This window comes from Cetorhinus maximus, chromosome 33, assembly GCF_964194155.1.
Source record: "Cetorhinus maximus chromosome 33, sCetMax3.hap1.1, whole genome shotgun sequence".
Taxonomy (NCBI): Eukaryota; Metazoa; Chordata; class Chondrichthyes; order Lamniformes; family Cetorhinidae; genus Cetorhinus; species Cetorhinus maximus.
The window spans coordinates 9,360,985-9,376,707 of NC_135911.1; positions in this window are offsets into that span (position 1 = coordinate 9,360,985).

The following is a 15,723-nucleotide window of genomic DNA, read 5'->3' on the forward strand; positions in this document are numbered from 1 at the left end:
TGGTAGCACTGTTGTCTCTGTGACTAAGGTTCTATCCACAGTGAAATAGGCACTGAGGTCAGGAATTGCTCCCTGAAAAATTATCCCGAGAATTTTCAGGATAAGGAAGGATTGCACTGTTAGAAGCACTTTTCATGTATTCGGAATGACCCAAATTCTGTTAGATTCAATGTATGGCCTTCAGAAAGGCAATCACTGTTGTTATTTAAACAAATAGAACAGCTGAGCTTATACCACAGCAAGATCCCAACAACAACGATGAAATAATTGACCTGGTTGTGTTGGTGGATAAATGTTGGCCGGGACACCAGGAAAACTTCATGCACTTCTTGGCAGCCATGAGATTGTTGCTGTCTATCTTAACACGCAGACAAGGACAGAGTTTAGTACAATTTGAAAGACAGCACCTCTGACAGTGCAGTGTTGCACTGTTGGTCTGGATTACGTGCACGAGTCTCTGGAATGGGACATGAACCCATAAACTGACTCAGTGGTGAGAATGCTAACTCCTGAGCCAAGGCTGACAGGTTGTCACACTTTGGTTCACAAAACATAATAAAACTGACCCCTGCACCCCACACATTCCGAAATTGTACTTACAAAAGAAACTTCTAGATGTTTCATTAGACTGACAGTTTTCCTTCTTTCTTCTCCAGCAGGGGAAGAAGATGAATGTCATCCTTGCCCTCATTGCAGTGTTGCATTTGCCACTGCCGCTTTTCTTCAGAAGCACGTCAGAAAACATCCTGAATCCTGTGGACAAATTTCATCAGGACAAACCTGTCCTTCCAGCAATGGTCTTTTGCAGCACCAGAATGAGCAGGGACCATTCACACAATCTGTACAGGGGAAAGAATTTATAAAATCAAATGATCTTTACCTGCACCAGCGGATCCACACAGGAGAGAGACCCTATAAATGTACGGATTGTGGGAAGAGTTTCACACAGGCTGGGAACCTCCATAGACACCAGCGGATCCACACAGGAGAGAGACCCTATAAATGTACGGATTGTGGAAAGAGTTTCACAGGGGCTGGGGACCTCCACAGACACCAGCGGATCCACACAGGAGAGACCCCCTATAAATGTACGGATTGTGGAAAGAGTTTCACACGGGCTGGGAACCTCCACGATCACCAGCGGGTCCACACAGGAGAGAGACCCTATAAATGTACTGATTGTGGAAAGAGTTTCACATGGGCTGGGAACCTCCATAGACACCAGCGGATCCACACAGGAGAGAGACCCTATAAATGTATGGATTGTGGGAAAAGCTTTGTTTATATGTATCAGCTTAAAGCTCACACTTGTTTTGAAACCTGCCATCATTGTAGGAAAGTCTTCAAAGATCCAGCAGCTTTCAAAGTTCACCTGAGAAGATGTTTTGAAACCTAATGAAGAGAACGGTAAATGATTTATAATTTTACTCACTTGGGATATATTTTTCTATTTGAATGGCCTTATCTCAAATATTGATATTATTTAGACTATTAACCATTCATTCTTTATGATATTGTTGTGTGGATAATGCCAGAATGTTTCATGATTCTTCACTCCCAGTGAGGGTGGGACATTTGGGGCTGTGTTATTTCAGCCTAATGTCGGAGCCTCTCAGAAATTGTCTGGTCGCTCTGGGTTTGCAAAATGTCCTCTCTGATCTAAACTGCAGCATCTGCAGAATGAGTTGAATCTCCATGAATCTCTGTCCCACCGACCTGTCACCGCTTCATTATCCTGATGGTGAAAGGTCGCTCCGAAGCAGTCTGGTTAGATCTGTGTTGGTAAAGGTGCGAATCACAAAAATAGACGGTGTTAATAAATGCCGTGACTGAAGATGTCACCACTTTTATTGCTGCTGCAGGCGTTGAAAACTATTCTGTGCTGCGGACTCAGTGCTCCCAGTTACTTTTCTCAGACATGAACTTCTCACTGTTGAACCATGAGATCATCAATAAAATTCTGATGTTGCAATTTTCAAAGTTGAAGAAATTGTTGACAAAAGTTTCAGCAGAAGCTGAGTTTGAAAATTGAGAAGTTGAATGTGTTGAATCGTGTAACTTAGTTGACTCCGGCTGGTTTGGCTGAAAATGTGCATTAATTTGTCTAAACCCGTCTTGTATTTAAATTATTTCCATGCAAACTGTTTGACCTGTGTCTACATTGTCCAAGTAAAATCTGTGTTGATGTTCATGGTTATTGAAATGTTATTAAAGAAGAAATTTTTGATCCGGTTGTCAATGAGCTATTTATTTCTCACTGAAATATTTTACCCCTCCCAGCCGGTTACAGGCAGTGGTCGAGATGGTGTTTTGTTAAGAGTGAGTCTGTCGCGATCAGACGGTTTTAAAATACAACTGCGAGAAAGGATACAACCTCGGAATAAATTCCGAAAGATGACTGTAACCCGCTGCCTGCGATGTCATCTTATTGTGTGAAAGCGGCGGCGACACCAAATTCCCCAAATCCAGGCAATGGTGAGTTAACAAACATTAGAGCCCAGAGCAATCGGACGCCGCCGGGCACAGAAGCGATGCTCTGACCCAAGCTGGAAATCCCTGAACATGACTGGCGAGTTTTCACACCAAATCAACACCGAACAAAAACACAAAGTGACAGCACAAGTTTCACTCGGTTACAAGCGGCGTCACCTCACTCCGAGTAACATTATTGGCGGCGGGTTTCAGGAAGTGACCGGCCATTAAATATAAATAATAGAAAAGTCTGCTTGGGGGAAAAAAAAACTATGCGGATTACCACAATATTTCCTTCAATAAAAAATCCGGTCGTTTCCATCAAAGGAACAGCAGAGAAAAACAAGCGATAGAAAGAGCGTTATACAAGTTGTTAGATAGAAACCAAACCCGGAACAAAGTTGAAATATGATCTCCCCGCCTCCTTCAGATCAGCAGATAATAGTTGTGTACTGGTAGAGGCTGGAGTGCAGAGTCGAGAGCTTTTGTCGTGATAATAATTTAAAACAGCATTATTAAACACCATAAGCATAACATTCCTTACAGTTAACAGGAGATTTCAAGTTAATATTGATATGGAGTCACAATAATATAATTTACTAAAAAATATTACCATTTAAACAATTTCCTTGTGCTCAATACGATTCGTGGCAAACGAGGAATTGAGAGTTCGTTTCTAGTCTGCCCTTTAACGTACCATTCAGGACCACCTGGAAACAAATGCAAGCCAACAGGAAAGTTTGGAGAAACCACTTCATTTCCGGAGGCAACCAAGTATAAAATACAACCTGCAAACGCTGGGAAATGCAAGGTCATCCTACCGGCATCCAGTTAAACAGAAATTTATCTCAGGTCGCAGGATGATCCTTGATTAAACCTGGCGGTAACTCAATGACTGAAAGGTCAGACAGCGCATGCGCCCCATCAATGTATTGCAGTTTTATCAGCTGCACCTGATCAATATATAGTAATCAATTGAATAGGTAGCTCCATGGAAGTCATGGTATTTCTTTGTGTCCACTTCCTGTTTCATCACCAGGCATTAAGTCTAACCCTTTGGATATCTCTTAGTCTGAGCTGGTAAACTTGTCTGATTGTTGGGGAGGTCAACACTGAAACTGAGCCACGCAGGCCAGAAAGTATATCCTGGATGTGCTTAACTGTTGATTCTAGAGGTGCTACCAGTGTCCCCAGCGCTTCTCAGTTAAGGAAAGGATTAAAAAAATAGACGTGCATTTATATAGTGCCTTTCATGAACACCCCACATCTCAAAAGGTCTTTCCAGCCATTGAAGTATTTTTGCAGTGCGGTTATTGTTGCAGTGCAGGAAACGCAGCAGCCAATTTGCACACAGCAAGCTCCCACAAACACCAATGTGAGAATGACCAGATAATTCTTTTTGTGTGTCATGTGGACTGAGGGATAAATTTTGGCCAGGACACCAGGAATAACGCCTCTGTTTTTCTTCGAAACAGTACCATGCGACCTTTTGCGTCCAGCCTTGGTTTAACGCCTCATCCAAAAGGATGACACCTCTCACGCCTGTGAAAAACAAAAGCCCCAGAAAATAAACCAGTTTTCATGTGGGGATTTCTGTAATTGCGTGATAATGATCTCTCGCTCTCAGCCTACCCAAAGGTTAGTTAAAATGCCACCCAGAATAAGTGGCAGAGCTCCTCCCTCCTTGGGCAGTCCCTCGGGATTGAGGATGACTTGCTTCCACTCTGGCTCGATCAGTTCTGAGATGGCTGCTAAGTCCAACATGCAATAGGCAGACTTCCACATGCGGGGACAGGTGGTGCTTGAAGGGTTGGTTGGCTAGGTGTGTTGATTTGATGTTTGCGCGGTCCCTTCTACACCTTGATTTCACCCCCTGCACATGCCTGATGAAGGCTCTCGACGTGTTGGGTCCCTTCCTTAGTGAACCTTCTCCATTTTGTTCGGTCACAAGCCAGGGTCTCCTATGAGACGGAAGGTATGTTTGACCTCTTCGAGGATGCTCTGAGGGCATCCTTAAAGTGTTTCCGCTTTCCTAGTTTTGAGTGACTAGTGCCTTTTACTAACTGGTACTCATCATTTCTTATGGAATTTTTGGAAATATTTCCATGTTACACCCACATTATATAAAAAATGCAGAAACACAAAAAGGCTTGCATTTATATAGTGCCTTTTACGACGCTGGAATGTCCCAAAGCACTATACATTTGAAATATAATGTTATGCACCATTAAGGTCCCATAAAAGCATTGAGATAATCACAATAGTCACAATCTGTTTTGTGGGACTTGAACCATCAACCTTCAATGTCAAGAGGCAAGTGTGCTACCCACTGAGTCACAGTTAACACTTAAATGTGATTATGGAAAATAATGGTGCTTCAGCAAGCACGGAAAAATACACTGCCTTCTGTGAGCTTATGACAAAACATTCCCTCACTGTCTAAATTATGCCTTCCACCACTATGAACTAAAGCCCAATCTCCGTCCTTACCCCCTTCCATCGCCAGAACTGTGACTGCCGTAAAGGAGTGATAAAAGTTCAGGGGATACAAAGGACCTCTGGGTACATATATGTGCGTAGACAAGGCAAGTTGTGATTTTACTGTTGTTTTATTAGTGGGGAATTATTTTTTCCTGATGGGTCTAGCTAGGCTGAGGATAAAGCCCACTGAATTAGCGTTTATAACCCTTGAACGAATTTGAAGCAGGTCTGCCTCGTGCTCACTTATTACAGTGGTGGCGTGATGTGTTACAGCTCGCTCAAGGAGTCCAGGTTGCTGTAGCATTATGCACTTTTACATGCATGCTGTAATCTTGAGCCATGGTAGAGGCTCAAACATCACAGGTTGATCTCTTACCGCCTGCCATTGGCACATGTTGGAAGGATTTGCAGGTTATCCCTCAACCTTTTTGGTCACATTATGAAAGCACTTTCCTTAACCATCAAGTCCTGGGGTGGGACTCGAACCCAGAGCTTCTGGTTCAGAGGCAAGGACACTACCCACTGCAAGGCCACACTTAAAACAGTGACTATGCTTCAAAAGCTAATGTCCTTTAGGAAAGGAAATCTGCCATCCTTACCTGGTCTGGCCTACATGTGACTCCGGACCAACAGCAATGCGGTTGACCCTTAAATACCCTCCGAACAAAGGTAATTAAAAATTGATGGTAAAGTGCCTTTGAGATGCTGGTGGTCATGAAAAGTGCCTATAATTGCAATCCCTTCCTTCCTACATTGCTTTCCCCTGTCATTCCTTCCTTCCCCTCTTCCTTCTTTCCCCCTCCCTTTTTTTCTTCCTTCTTTCTCCCCCATTTCCCTCCCCGCTTTCCTTTTCCTTCCCTGAGCCAACCAAGCATTCTGTATCCCAACAATATATCTTAGACACACCATCATGCAACCAGCTCCTATCACGCCTGTGCACAACTTCCATTTCCCCCTATTGGTGTTCCTCTGGGTGAGATGAACAATTGGTGATATTTGGTCCTCAACATGAAAGGAGACTTTGCATCCTAACGAACTGGGCTGGACTCAGTTCTCAGTCCCGGAGGCGAGACGATGTGGTGGGCCCAGGTGTGGTATTGGGACGTGTATAAATGTGGCAGCTAATTGCACTTACAGCTGCCTGGTTGAACTCAATCCCAGCCTCAAGCCCACCGTACAATACAGTCTAGAATTAGTTGCCCTTTTGAGCCACTTGTTCATGGAAGTGAAAAATTCTCATGTGCCACAGTTTCTCGTTTGATTCCTCTTGATCCAGAAGACAGCGTTTCTATGTTAGTATTTCTGTGATGCTTTCAATGCATATCAGGAAGTGGTAACCCAGCCAAGCCGATCATTATCCACTGATTTCAAACTCACAAGCAACGTTGTTACTTAAAGGGCACATTATTTTTAAGAAATGAGATTCAATTTACTGTATAAGCCTTGGCGAAGCTGGCCTATAAGCGACTACAACATATTGATGAAGTGCAGCAACTCCCTCAGTTTCATTTCACGTTGCCAATGCTTGGCCTACCAGTGAGTGAGTAAAAACCCGTCGTAACTAAGCATAATGCTGAGAGTTCTACCTGTTTGCTCTACTTACAGATGCCAACTGGACATTCTGCATTTTCAAAATTTCCTCTTTTACATGGGATATACAGCACTGAAACAGGCCATTCAGCCCAACCAGTCCATACTGGAGTTTCTGCTTCCATATTTCTGCATCTAAATCTACCTTTGTAACCCTCTATTCCCATTTCTCTCCTATATGCTTGTCAAGTTTCCCCTTAAACACACAAAAACTATTCACCTCAACCACTCCCTGTGGTAATGGAGTTCCACATTCTCACCACTCTCCGGGTAAAGAAGTTGCTCCTGAATTCCCCGTTGGTTTTCTTGGTGACTACCTTATATGGATGGCATCTAGTTATACTCTTCCCTGCAAGAGGAAACATCCTCTCGATATCCACTCTATCAAAGCCTTTCATAATTCTAAAGATCAGTATTAGGTCACCCCTTAGCCTTCTCTTTTCAAGTTTGTAGTTTGGTGGGGGGGCGGGGGGGGGGGGGGGGGGGGGGGGGGGGTGGGGGGGGGGAAGCAAAACGAACCAAAAATAAATATTAGCTTGGAAACGTAACCAAATAGTTTCCCAAAATATATTATGATTAGAAAGGAAAGTACGATTAAGTAATTGAAGTAATTTCTTTGCATTGTTAAATATCATCAGCCGATAGTAAACACCAAAGAAGAATTGGCTGTTCGCGTCCATGTTTAATTCACTATTCAGAAAGCACTTGGAAGCCAACATGAAGGTCAAGAGAAACAACTTGAATTTCAAAGTTATTTTGAGTTAGTAACATGACGAGGAAATGTTCAATTGTGAACTCCAGTGTCCAACAGCACACAACCTTGCTGATCTGAAGGAGGAGGGAAGTTCTCATTTTATTCTGAATTATGGCAATTTTTCCCACATTAAACATGCTACATAAATGCAAGTTGTCATTGGTATCAAGTTATTTGCACGACGCTTTCACTAATTTTTTTTCTCCATGATTACTTTGAGGCAGTTGATGAAGACAAGTGGAGTATTGGCGCAGTAATTAATGATTTTTCAGTATAAATCCTGCGATAAATTGAAATATACTACGACATATGATATGTAGAAAATAATTCTGGAAGTCCCAGCCAACAATGCTACTTGGAGTGCAGTAATACAAGAAGTGACAAAGTGAAACATCTGCTGCACCTTGGACTTTTGTTGAGTGTTTTTTTGCCATGGAAACTTGCCCATTATGTTCAGGAATTTCGAAGTTACGATTCGAGTAAGCTTGCCCAGCTAGTGGCCCACGGGCCGGACCTCTACCTTGCCGGCCTGCCAAACATGGTTGGGCTTATAGCAGACTTAGGTTTCAAAATTGCCGTAAAGCTGCTGTTATGACGGGGATGGGAGAAGCGTGCAGTTGATCCGGTCCCACTACTCCACAGGTCGCAACATTAGTGTAAATGTTTAATTCCCTCCCCAAAGTGGCTAATTATTTACCTTTGCTACTGTTAGACCCAGAATAAAAGAAACTTTAACCAGGCTTCTTTCAATGAACTCAGAATGATTGATTAATTATAAAAGGAAACTTCTTTTCAAAAACAAGTTGCAAGTTGGATTATTTGGTTAACACACAATTTGCAGCCTGGAAGTGTAACTATCTATCCCCTTTAAAAGACCCCAACACACAGACACACGCACAAAAACAAAGGAGAATCAAATAGGGTCTCTGCCGAGATTGGCGAGTAAAGACTTGGTGCTCCCTCGTGTGAAGACGGAACGCCAGTCCCAGTAGATGTCTAGAAGCTCTCACCAATGGAACTTCAGTGTGGAGGAGAATAGAACTGGATCAATCCTTGGGACCTCCCTCTCTTCTCAGCCTCTTGGATTTCCAAATACAGGCAAGTCCCACTGAGATGGGGATTCCTAGCTGGATACTGATAACCATAGTTTGTCAGGCAAGGCAAGGAGAGTGTGAGTTGGGCAGCTTTCCTCCTTCTTAGTTTATTCCCAACTGAGTTCAAAAAAACAAGTTCAAAACATAAAGCTCATCTTCATCAGGTGATTTCCAGTAATTCACCAGGGCCTTTGCCTTTAATTTTTTTTCCCCCCAGCCATCAGAGTAATTACAATCCAAATAAGCAAATAGCTCTCCTCCTCAAGTAGCATGCTGGTCAGGTGATCTCTTGGAAAAGGCATGTTTGCTCCCAGTCCAAGGTGAACTTAAGACCTTTTTTAAAAAAATCCCAAGTGCCCAAAGAATCCAACGTCTTTCCAAATTTTTAAATGAAAATACAGTTCCTTAAGAGATGGCCTCCCAGCAACGTGCGTCCAATCACATGCTGGTGTGCGAGAAGCGGTGAGTGTGCGCGAGAGGCAGGTAAGAATGTGTGTGGGACGGGGTGTGTGTGCGCAACAGCAGGGAGAGTGTGCGTGAGAAGGGGTAGAATTTGTGTGTGTGAGGAGGAGGACTGTGTGCTTGTGCGTGAGTGAGGGCGATAGTGCGTGAAATGATCGGGGACCTTGTAATAGTCAAGAAGGGCATTTGGAGACAGTTCATCAGGACTTTGTCCATGAGGGGCGATATCGCCTTTGACCACTCATGGAGCTGACCCTGCAGGGACAAACCAATCCCTGAGCACCACAGCTTTAAACACATGTTCAGAGGAGTATAAGAAAGGCATACCTTTTCTTTGTACTTTGTTTAATAGCTGGATGTTGGCCAACATGTCAGAAGTTACACCTTCTCCCCTGGGCATCTGATCAATGGTCCAGAGGTGAACAGGGACTAGGGTGTCCTGCATATCGTTCAGTGAATACGTAACTCTTTAGTCTCCTAATAAAAAGAAAATACTGCGGATGTTGAAATCTGAAATAAAAACAGAATATGCTGGAAAATCTCAGCTGGTCTGGCAGCATCTGTGGAGCAAGAAACAGGGTTAACGTTTTGAGTCCATGTGACTTCTTGAGAGCTAAAGAGAGGTAGAAATACATAGAAATGTATTTCTACCTCTCTTTAGCTCTGAAGAAGAGGCATTCAAAAGGCTACCTCTGTTTCTCTCTCCACGGATGCTGCCAGACTGGCCGGGTTTGTCCAGCGTTTTCTACTTGAATTATGTTTAGTCTTCTGATTGAATTAAAGACAAAAGGCCTGGGTGAAAGAGACCAGTAGTTCTGTGGGTTAAAGAGATGGTAGGGGGTACGGGGCAAGGCTGGGGACGGTGTGGAAAATTTAGCTTTGTGGGCATCATCCAGACAACGAGATGTGTAAATCTTTGATCTCATGGGCCTGAACCTTCTGGTTGGCATGTGGGGGTGGGTCCCGCTCGCTGATGTGTTAAATGACACGCGGTAACGTCGGGCGTGCGTCCCGATGTCACCATACGTCATTCCGATCTTCAGTTCGGCGGGTGTGCACCGGAGTCGGCTGCGCTCCCGCCAAACTGTCAAAGGCCATGTTAAGGCCATTTAAAAACCAACTGAAACCATTAACAGGGCTGCCCGTCCAACCTTAAGGTTGGCGGGCAGGTGAAGAGCCCAGGTGGCCTGTGCATTTCTCACGAAATCTCATCCATGGGCGGGATGAGGTTTCATGAAGGCTTTATAAATTAAATAAACATTTTTATTGAAATACATAAACATGTCCCAGCTCATGTGACACTGACACATGAGGGGACACGTGTAAATCATTTTTTTTCACTTTCTATTTCAAAGTTTAAATATGAACTTTATCTCCCTGAGGCACGGAGCTACCTCAAAGAGATTTCTGCACTCTTTCGCGCACATGCCCCCACTCTCCCTCCACCCCCCGCCCGCACAGGGAGAGCTGAGCGCTTCCGGGTGCGTGTCACGCTGGGCGGGCCTTGATTGGCCCACCCACGTTAAATGGCGGCGCGCAGACAATCGCGGGCAGCGATTGGCTGCGCGCCTGCCTACTGCTGCCCAGCTCACACGATGGGGAGAAAATTCTCCCCCTTGTGATTTTGAAACATAGTTCAGTAAAATTAGTTCAGGAATTTTGTAATGCTATACTTTTGCTAGCGTCTTTATTTATTTGAACCCTCGCACCAGTTCAAGTGTGGAAATAATTTAAATACAATACGAATTAAAGCTTATTTCGGTCTACCTAGCTTGTGCCAAATAAATTACAACATATCCAATTTTCAAATTGAGCTTCTGCTTAAACTTTTTTCAACAGTTTCTTAAACTTTGAAAACTACAATGACAAGAATTTTATTGATCACCTCATGGTTAAACAGTGAAAAGTTCATGGGGAGGAGGCGTTTGAGAAAAGCAGCTGGAAGGTGGGGAAGCAGCGACATAATGGTATTATCACAAAGACCAGGGTTCCAGGGACCTTTGTTCAAATCTCACCACAGCAGATGGTGGAATTTGAATTCAATAAATATCTAGAGGCGCTGTCACAGGCAGAGTTCATTGACGGCACAATTGTCTCTGATTTTTCGTGGCCTGTCCAACCTTATGGTTGGCGGGCAGGCCAATTGGCCAGCTGGCCTTTGCATTTCTCATCAAACTTTATCCAAGAGTGGGATGAAATTTCCTTGATGGAATAAAATAAAAACAAATAACTGTGGACAGCATTTTTCTCAGCTATATTTTCAGGTGATTGATTGTGATACATAGACATTTTTTTTGCAGCTTTTTAAACCTTTATTTTAGCACTTTCAGGTCTGCATCTCTTTTTTAATATTCATTCACAGGATGTGGGCTTTGCTGGCTGGGCCAGCATTTTTTGCCCATCCCTAGATGTCCTTGAGAAGGTGGTGGTGAGCTACCTTCTTGAACCGCTGCCATCCCTGTGGTGTAGGTACGCCCACAGTGCTGTTAGGGAGGGAGTTCCAGGATTTTGTCCCAGCGACAGTGAAGGAACGGCGATATGTTTCCAAGTCAGGATGGTGAGTGACTTACAGCAGAACTTCCAGTTGGTGGTGTTCCCTTCTATCTGCTGCCCTTGTCCTTCTAGATGGTAGTGGTCGTGGGTTTGGAAGCTGTTGTAGAACGAGCCTTGGAGAATTCCTGCAGTGCATCTCGTAGATGGTACACACTGCTGCTACTGTGTGTCAGTGGTGGAGGGAGTGAATGTTTGTGGATGTGGTGCCAATCAGGCAGGCTGCTTTGTCCTGGGTGGTGTTGATCTTCTTGAATGTTGTGGGAGCTGCACCAGGTAAGTGGACAGTATTCTATCACACTCCTGACTTGTGCCTGGTAGATGGTGGACAGACTTTGGGAAATCAGGAGGTGAGTTATATGTCGCACGATTCCTAGCCACTGACCTGCTCTTGTAGCCACAGTATTTATATGGCTAGTCCAGTTCAGTTTCTGGTCAATGGTAAGCTCTAGGATGTTGATAGTGTGGGATTCAGTGATGGTAATGCCATTGTACATCAAGGGGCGATGGTTGGATGCCCTCTTGCTGGAGATGGTCATTGCCTGGCACCTATGTGACCGGAATGTTACTTGCCACTTGTCAGCCCAAGCCGGGATATTGTCCAGGTTTGCTGTCTGCCTTCAGGGCGTTTTCTCTCAGCACTCACCCATGCCCATGGAAACATCATCACCCATCGTCTTCCCGCCCCCACCCTGGCAGCGCTGAGCTTTTCAGTGTGTGTTTCACGCTGGCTGGCTGTTAATTGGCCAGTCAGCGTGAAATCGCGGTCGGGTGCTGATCTTGGTCAGGGGGCCGTTTCCCGACCTCTCTTGGGCCTGCCAACAGCACATGCCTGCCAAAAGTAAAATTCAGGCCTACATTTTTGCTTATTGTCTGTGATCAAATTATTTTTATGTGTGAGGATAGTGTGTTTTCCTAACCCCAGAGAGGTTTGTCCCGATTTAAATAATTCCAGAAGCAAGCTTTTTGTGAATTTAAAGATAAAGGTTACTTATGAGAATACACTTGGCACGGAGGATTAAACATAATGTCTTACACAGTATCATGCACACACATAAGAAGTAGATACGGATGAGTGGGAAAAAATTTGATTACAATCTGGAATTATTTCAGTCTCTTTCGTAGCAGGCCTGTAGTTTCTTAGATGAATTCATGCTTTAACTGGAGTGGAGGTCTTACATAAGCAGAGGATTCTCAGTAGGTTGAGAGGCCACTTGTAGTTGAACTGCAAGAAGGGCAGGCTCTCAGCTGAACTTGAAGATGGAATTAAGAGTGGGAGAACACTCCTCCACTTTCAAGATTTTACCTTGGCTGTGTGGTTGTCTTGCAGCTGCTTCCATGGTTTTTCAGATGGTATCTGTCATGGTGTTTCTGATCAGAACAGCCTCTGCTCTTATTTTTGTAAAAGGATATTTTAGGTAAAAAGAATTGTTATATGAAACCTGCCAGTTGGGTGCTAAATCCTGGATGTATTGCCCTCTGGTGGAGAATAAGGAATAAAGGAATCTTCTGTTTTTTTTATACAGGGAGTTGGAGTTCAGAATCAGATAGCTGTGTGTGTATTCTTAACTAAGGAGTGACAAAACACTTCACTATTATTACAGATGTTATTGCAGGGCACTTTAAAAAATCAAGGCAATCAGGCAGAGTCGACATGGTTTTGCAAAAGGGGAATCATATTTAACCGATTTATTGGAGTTCTTTGAAGGAGTCACATGTGCTGTGGATAAAGGGGAACCGGTGAATATACTGTACTTAGATTTCCAGAAGGCATTTGATAAAGTGACACATCAAAGGTTATTGCAGAAAATAAATGCTCATGGTGTAGGGGGTAACATATTGGCATGGATAGAAGATTGGCTGGCTAACAGGAAACAGAGAGTAGGCCTAAATGGGTCTTCTCTGGTTGGCAGGATGTGATGAGTGGTGTGCCACAGGGGTCAGTGCTGGGGCTTCAACTTTTTACTTTATATAAATGACTTGGATGAAGGGACCAAAGGAGCGGCTGCTAAACCTGTTGATGACCCAGGAAAGTAAATTGTGAGGAGGGTGTAAGGAGACTACAAAGTGACATAGGTTAACCGAGTACTTGTTCATGTTGTTCTTTCCAGAGTGCTTACCCTTGTCCTGCTATTATCACATTCTGCTTTCTTACTTTTATGCCACTAACAGCATCTTTTTTAGCCCTTACCACTATCATTAACACTCCCTTTGTCCATGACACCTTTGTCAATCTCTCCTTTGCCCCCACCCATCGCTGGCCTTCTATCCAGCTTCATCTGCTCCATCCACCATAAACAGTATAAATTTCATCACATTTCTACTCCTCTGCAGCTCTGAAGAAGGATCATACAGACTCGAAACTTCAACTCTGTTTCTCTCTCCACTGATGCTGTCAGACCTGCTAAGTTTTTCCAGCACTTTGTTTTCTGCTACACCTTTCTTGCTTCCTGTTGCTGGTGGTTCCTATTCGAGTGGTTCTTTGGCTGCCACTAGACCTCCAATGTATCCACTATTTAATCCACTCTTCACTTGTGAACATTTCTATGACTTTTCGGGCTACTTGAACACAAGAGGCAACAGAAGAAAGCCTGATTCTGTCTTCACTTGCTGTCTATTTACCAGTAGGACTCACCAGGAAAAGAAACCTTGAATAATTTTTGGCAATTACATTCAATAGAGTGCTGAACTTTTCTTTAAATCAAGAAACTTGATAACTATGATCGGCACTTACCATCCACGAATACCCACTGACAGCAGCTGATTCTTCGTTTGATACTACTCCTTCATAAGGTCCAAAGCGAAACCTTTGGAAATAATCTTCCCTTCATTCCACACGCAGAGACCAGCATTTTGAATCTTTGACGTTGCAATGCTGAGACCCTCTGGAAGGGTTAAATGTGCTCTGCCTGGTTGGCTGAATTTGACAACCATTTCCTTCACCGGAGGAGAGTGCACAGGGCATTCTTCAATAAAAATGCCTCTCAGACTTCACAAACTATCATGCAACAACTAAAATTGAAGATGAATTAGACTCACAGTTCAATGTTTGGTGTTCCATGAAGGTGAAGGGGGTTAGTGCTGAGAAAGAATACATTACCCATCAGGGGCTTTGTCCCCTTTAGGACTGCCCATTCATGCAGGACAAGTGAAGGAAACATATCTACTTCAGAATCAGCGCCATTAGGAAAATGGGAGAGAAGGAGGTTCAGCGCATAATTTATTACTTCACCTTTGGTCTTCCCACACCACGGAACATCACTAAAAGAGAGGTGGTATTTTACAGAATGTTAAAACTAACGCTGAATTCCACCTGACGCACACACACGTTGGTAATGAATATCTTCATTCTGTGGGACATCGAATTATCTTCCTGGTTTTGGCACAGCGACTCTGCCAGTTGTGTTTCTGAGGACTGTACACAGGGATTTGGAATACAAAAAAAGAGAATCAGAGATTCGGGAATTAGCTGTATGAATATGTACCTCTAAGATACTGTACTTGTGGGGAAATGCAACATGCAATGTCATGCTTCTCCTGAGTCATTGCACCCACTGGAATATGTCAATCACCAACACCATCTTTAGACAGAAGGCAAAATATATAAATACTTGGATGCACCTGAGATCTAAACACTGGTATCAGACTGACTTTATAAATCACCTGGCAGAGCAACATAAAAGATGTTATGCTCCCAGGGTCATGAGAAGAGCGGTCTACTCTACAGACCACAGGCTGCTACACTCCAGAATGAAATTTACTATCTCACTGAATCGAAGACCAACATGCACTAGGCTTGGTCCTCTGGATTACTATCCCAGCGATATTACCACTAACGCAGGGACAATACCATTCTACATCTGTGGACATCATCACTTATCTCGGAAGCACAATCTCCAGAAACATCTGCATTGACAACTGAAATGAAGTCTAATCTCAGTTAAATGTATTCCTATCAGCAGCACCGTCTAAAGTACTCATATTTGAACGTGTATTTTCTTCTGACTTTCCCTCAGGCTAAACCACCTCAGTCTGTTCCTCACTAAAAATAACCATGCCAGCTCCTGATTTTCCTCAGGAATTTTTTTGTTCCTTTTCTTTACAAAACTAAATCGCCAACTTTGGAAAATATGCAATGCCATTTCCAAATTGAATTCCCTTTCAGCAACTCAAATGACAATATATGGAAATTTTAAAATCCTGGCAACAGAAAGTTATTTGCAACTAATTTTACCATTAGAAAAATCAGGTAAGCCAATTATAAACTAGAATTTTATTCCCGCATCAATTTACTAACTTTTCATTTTTCACCACAATTTG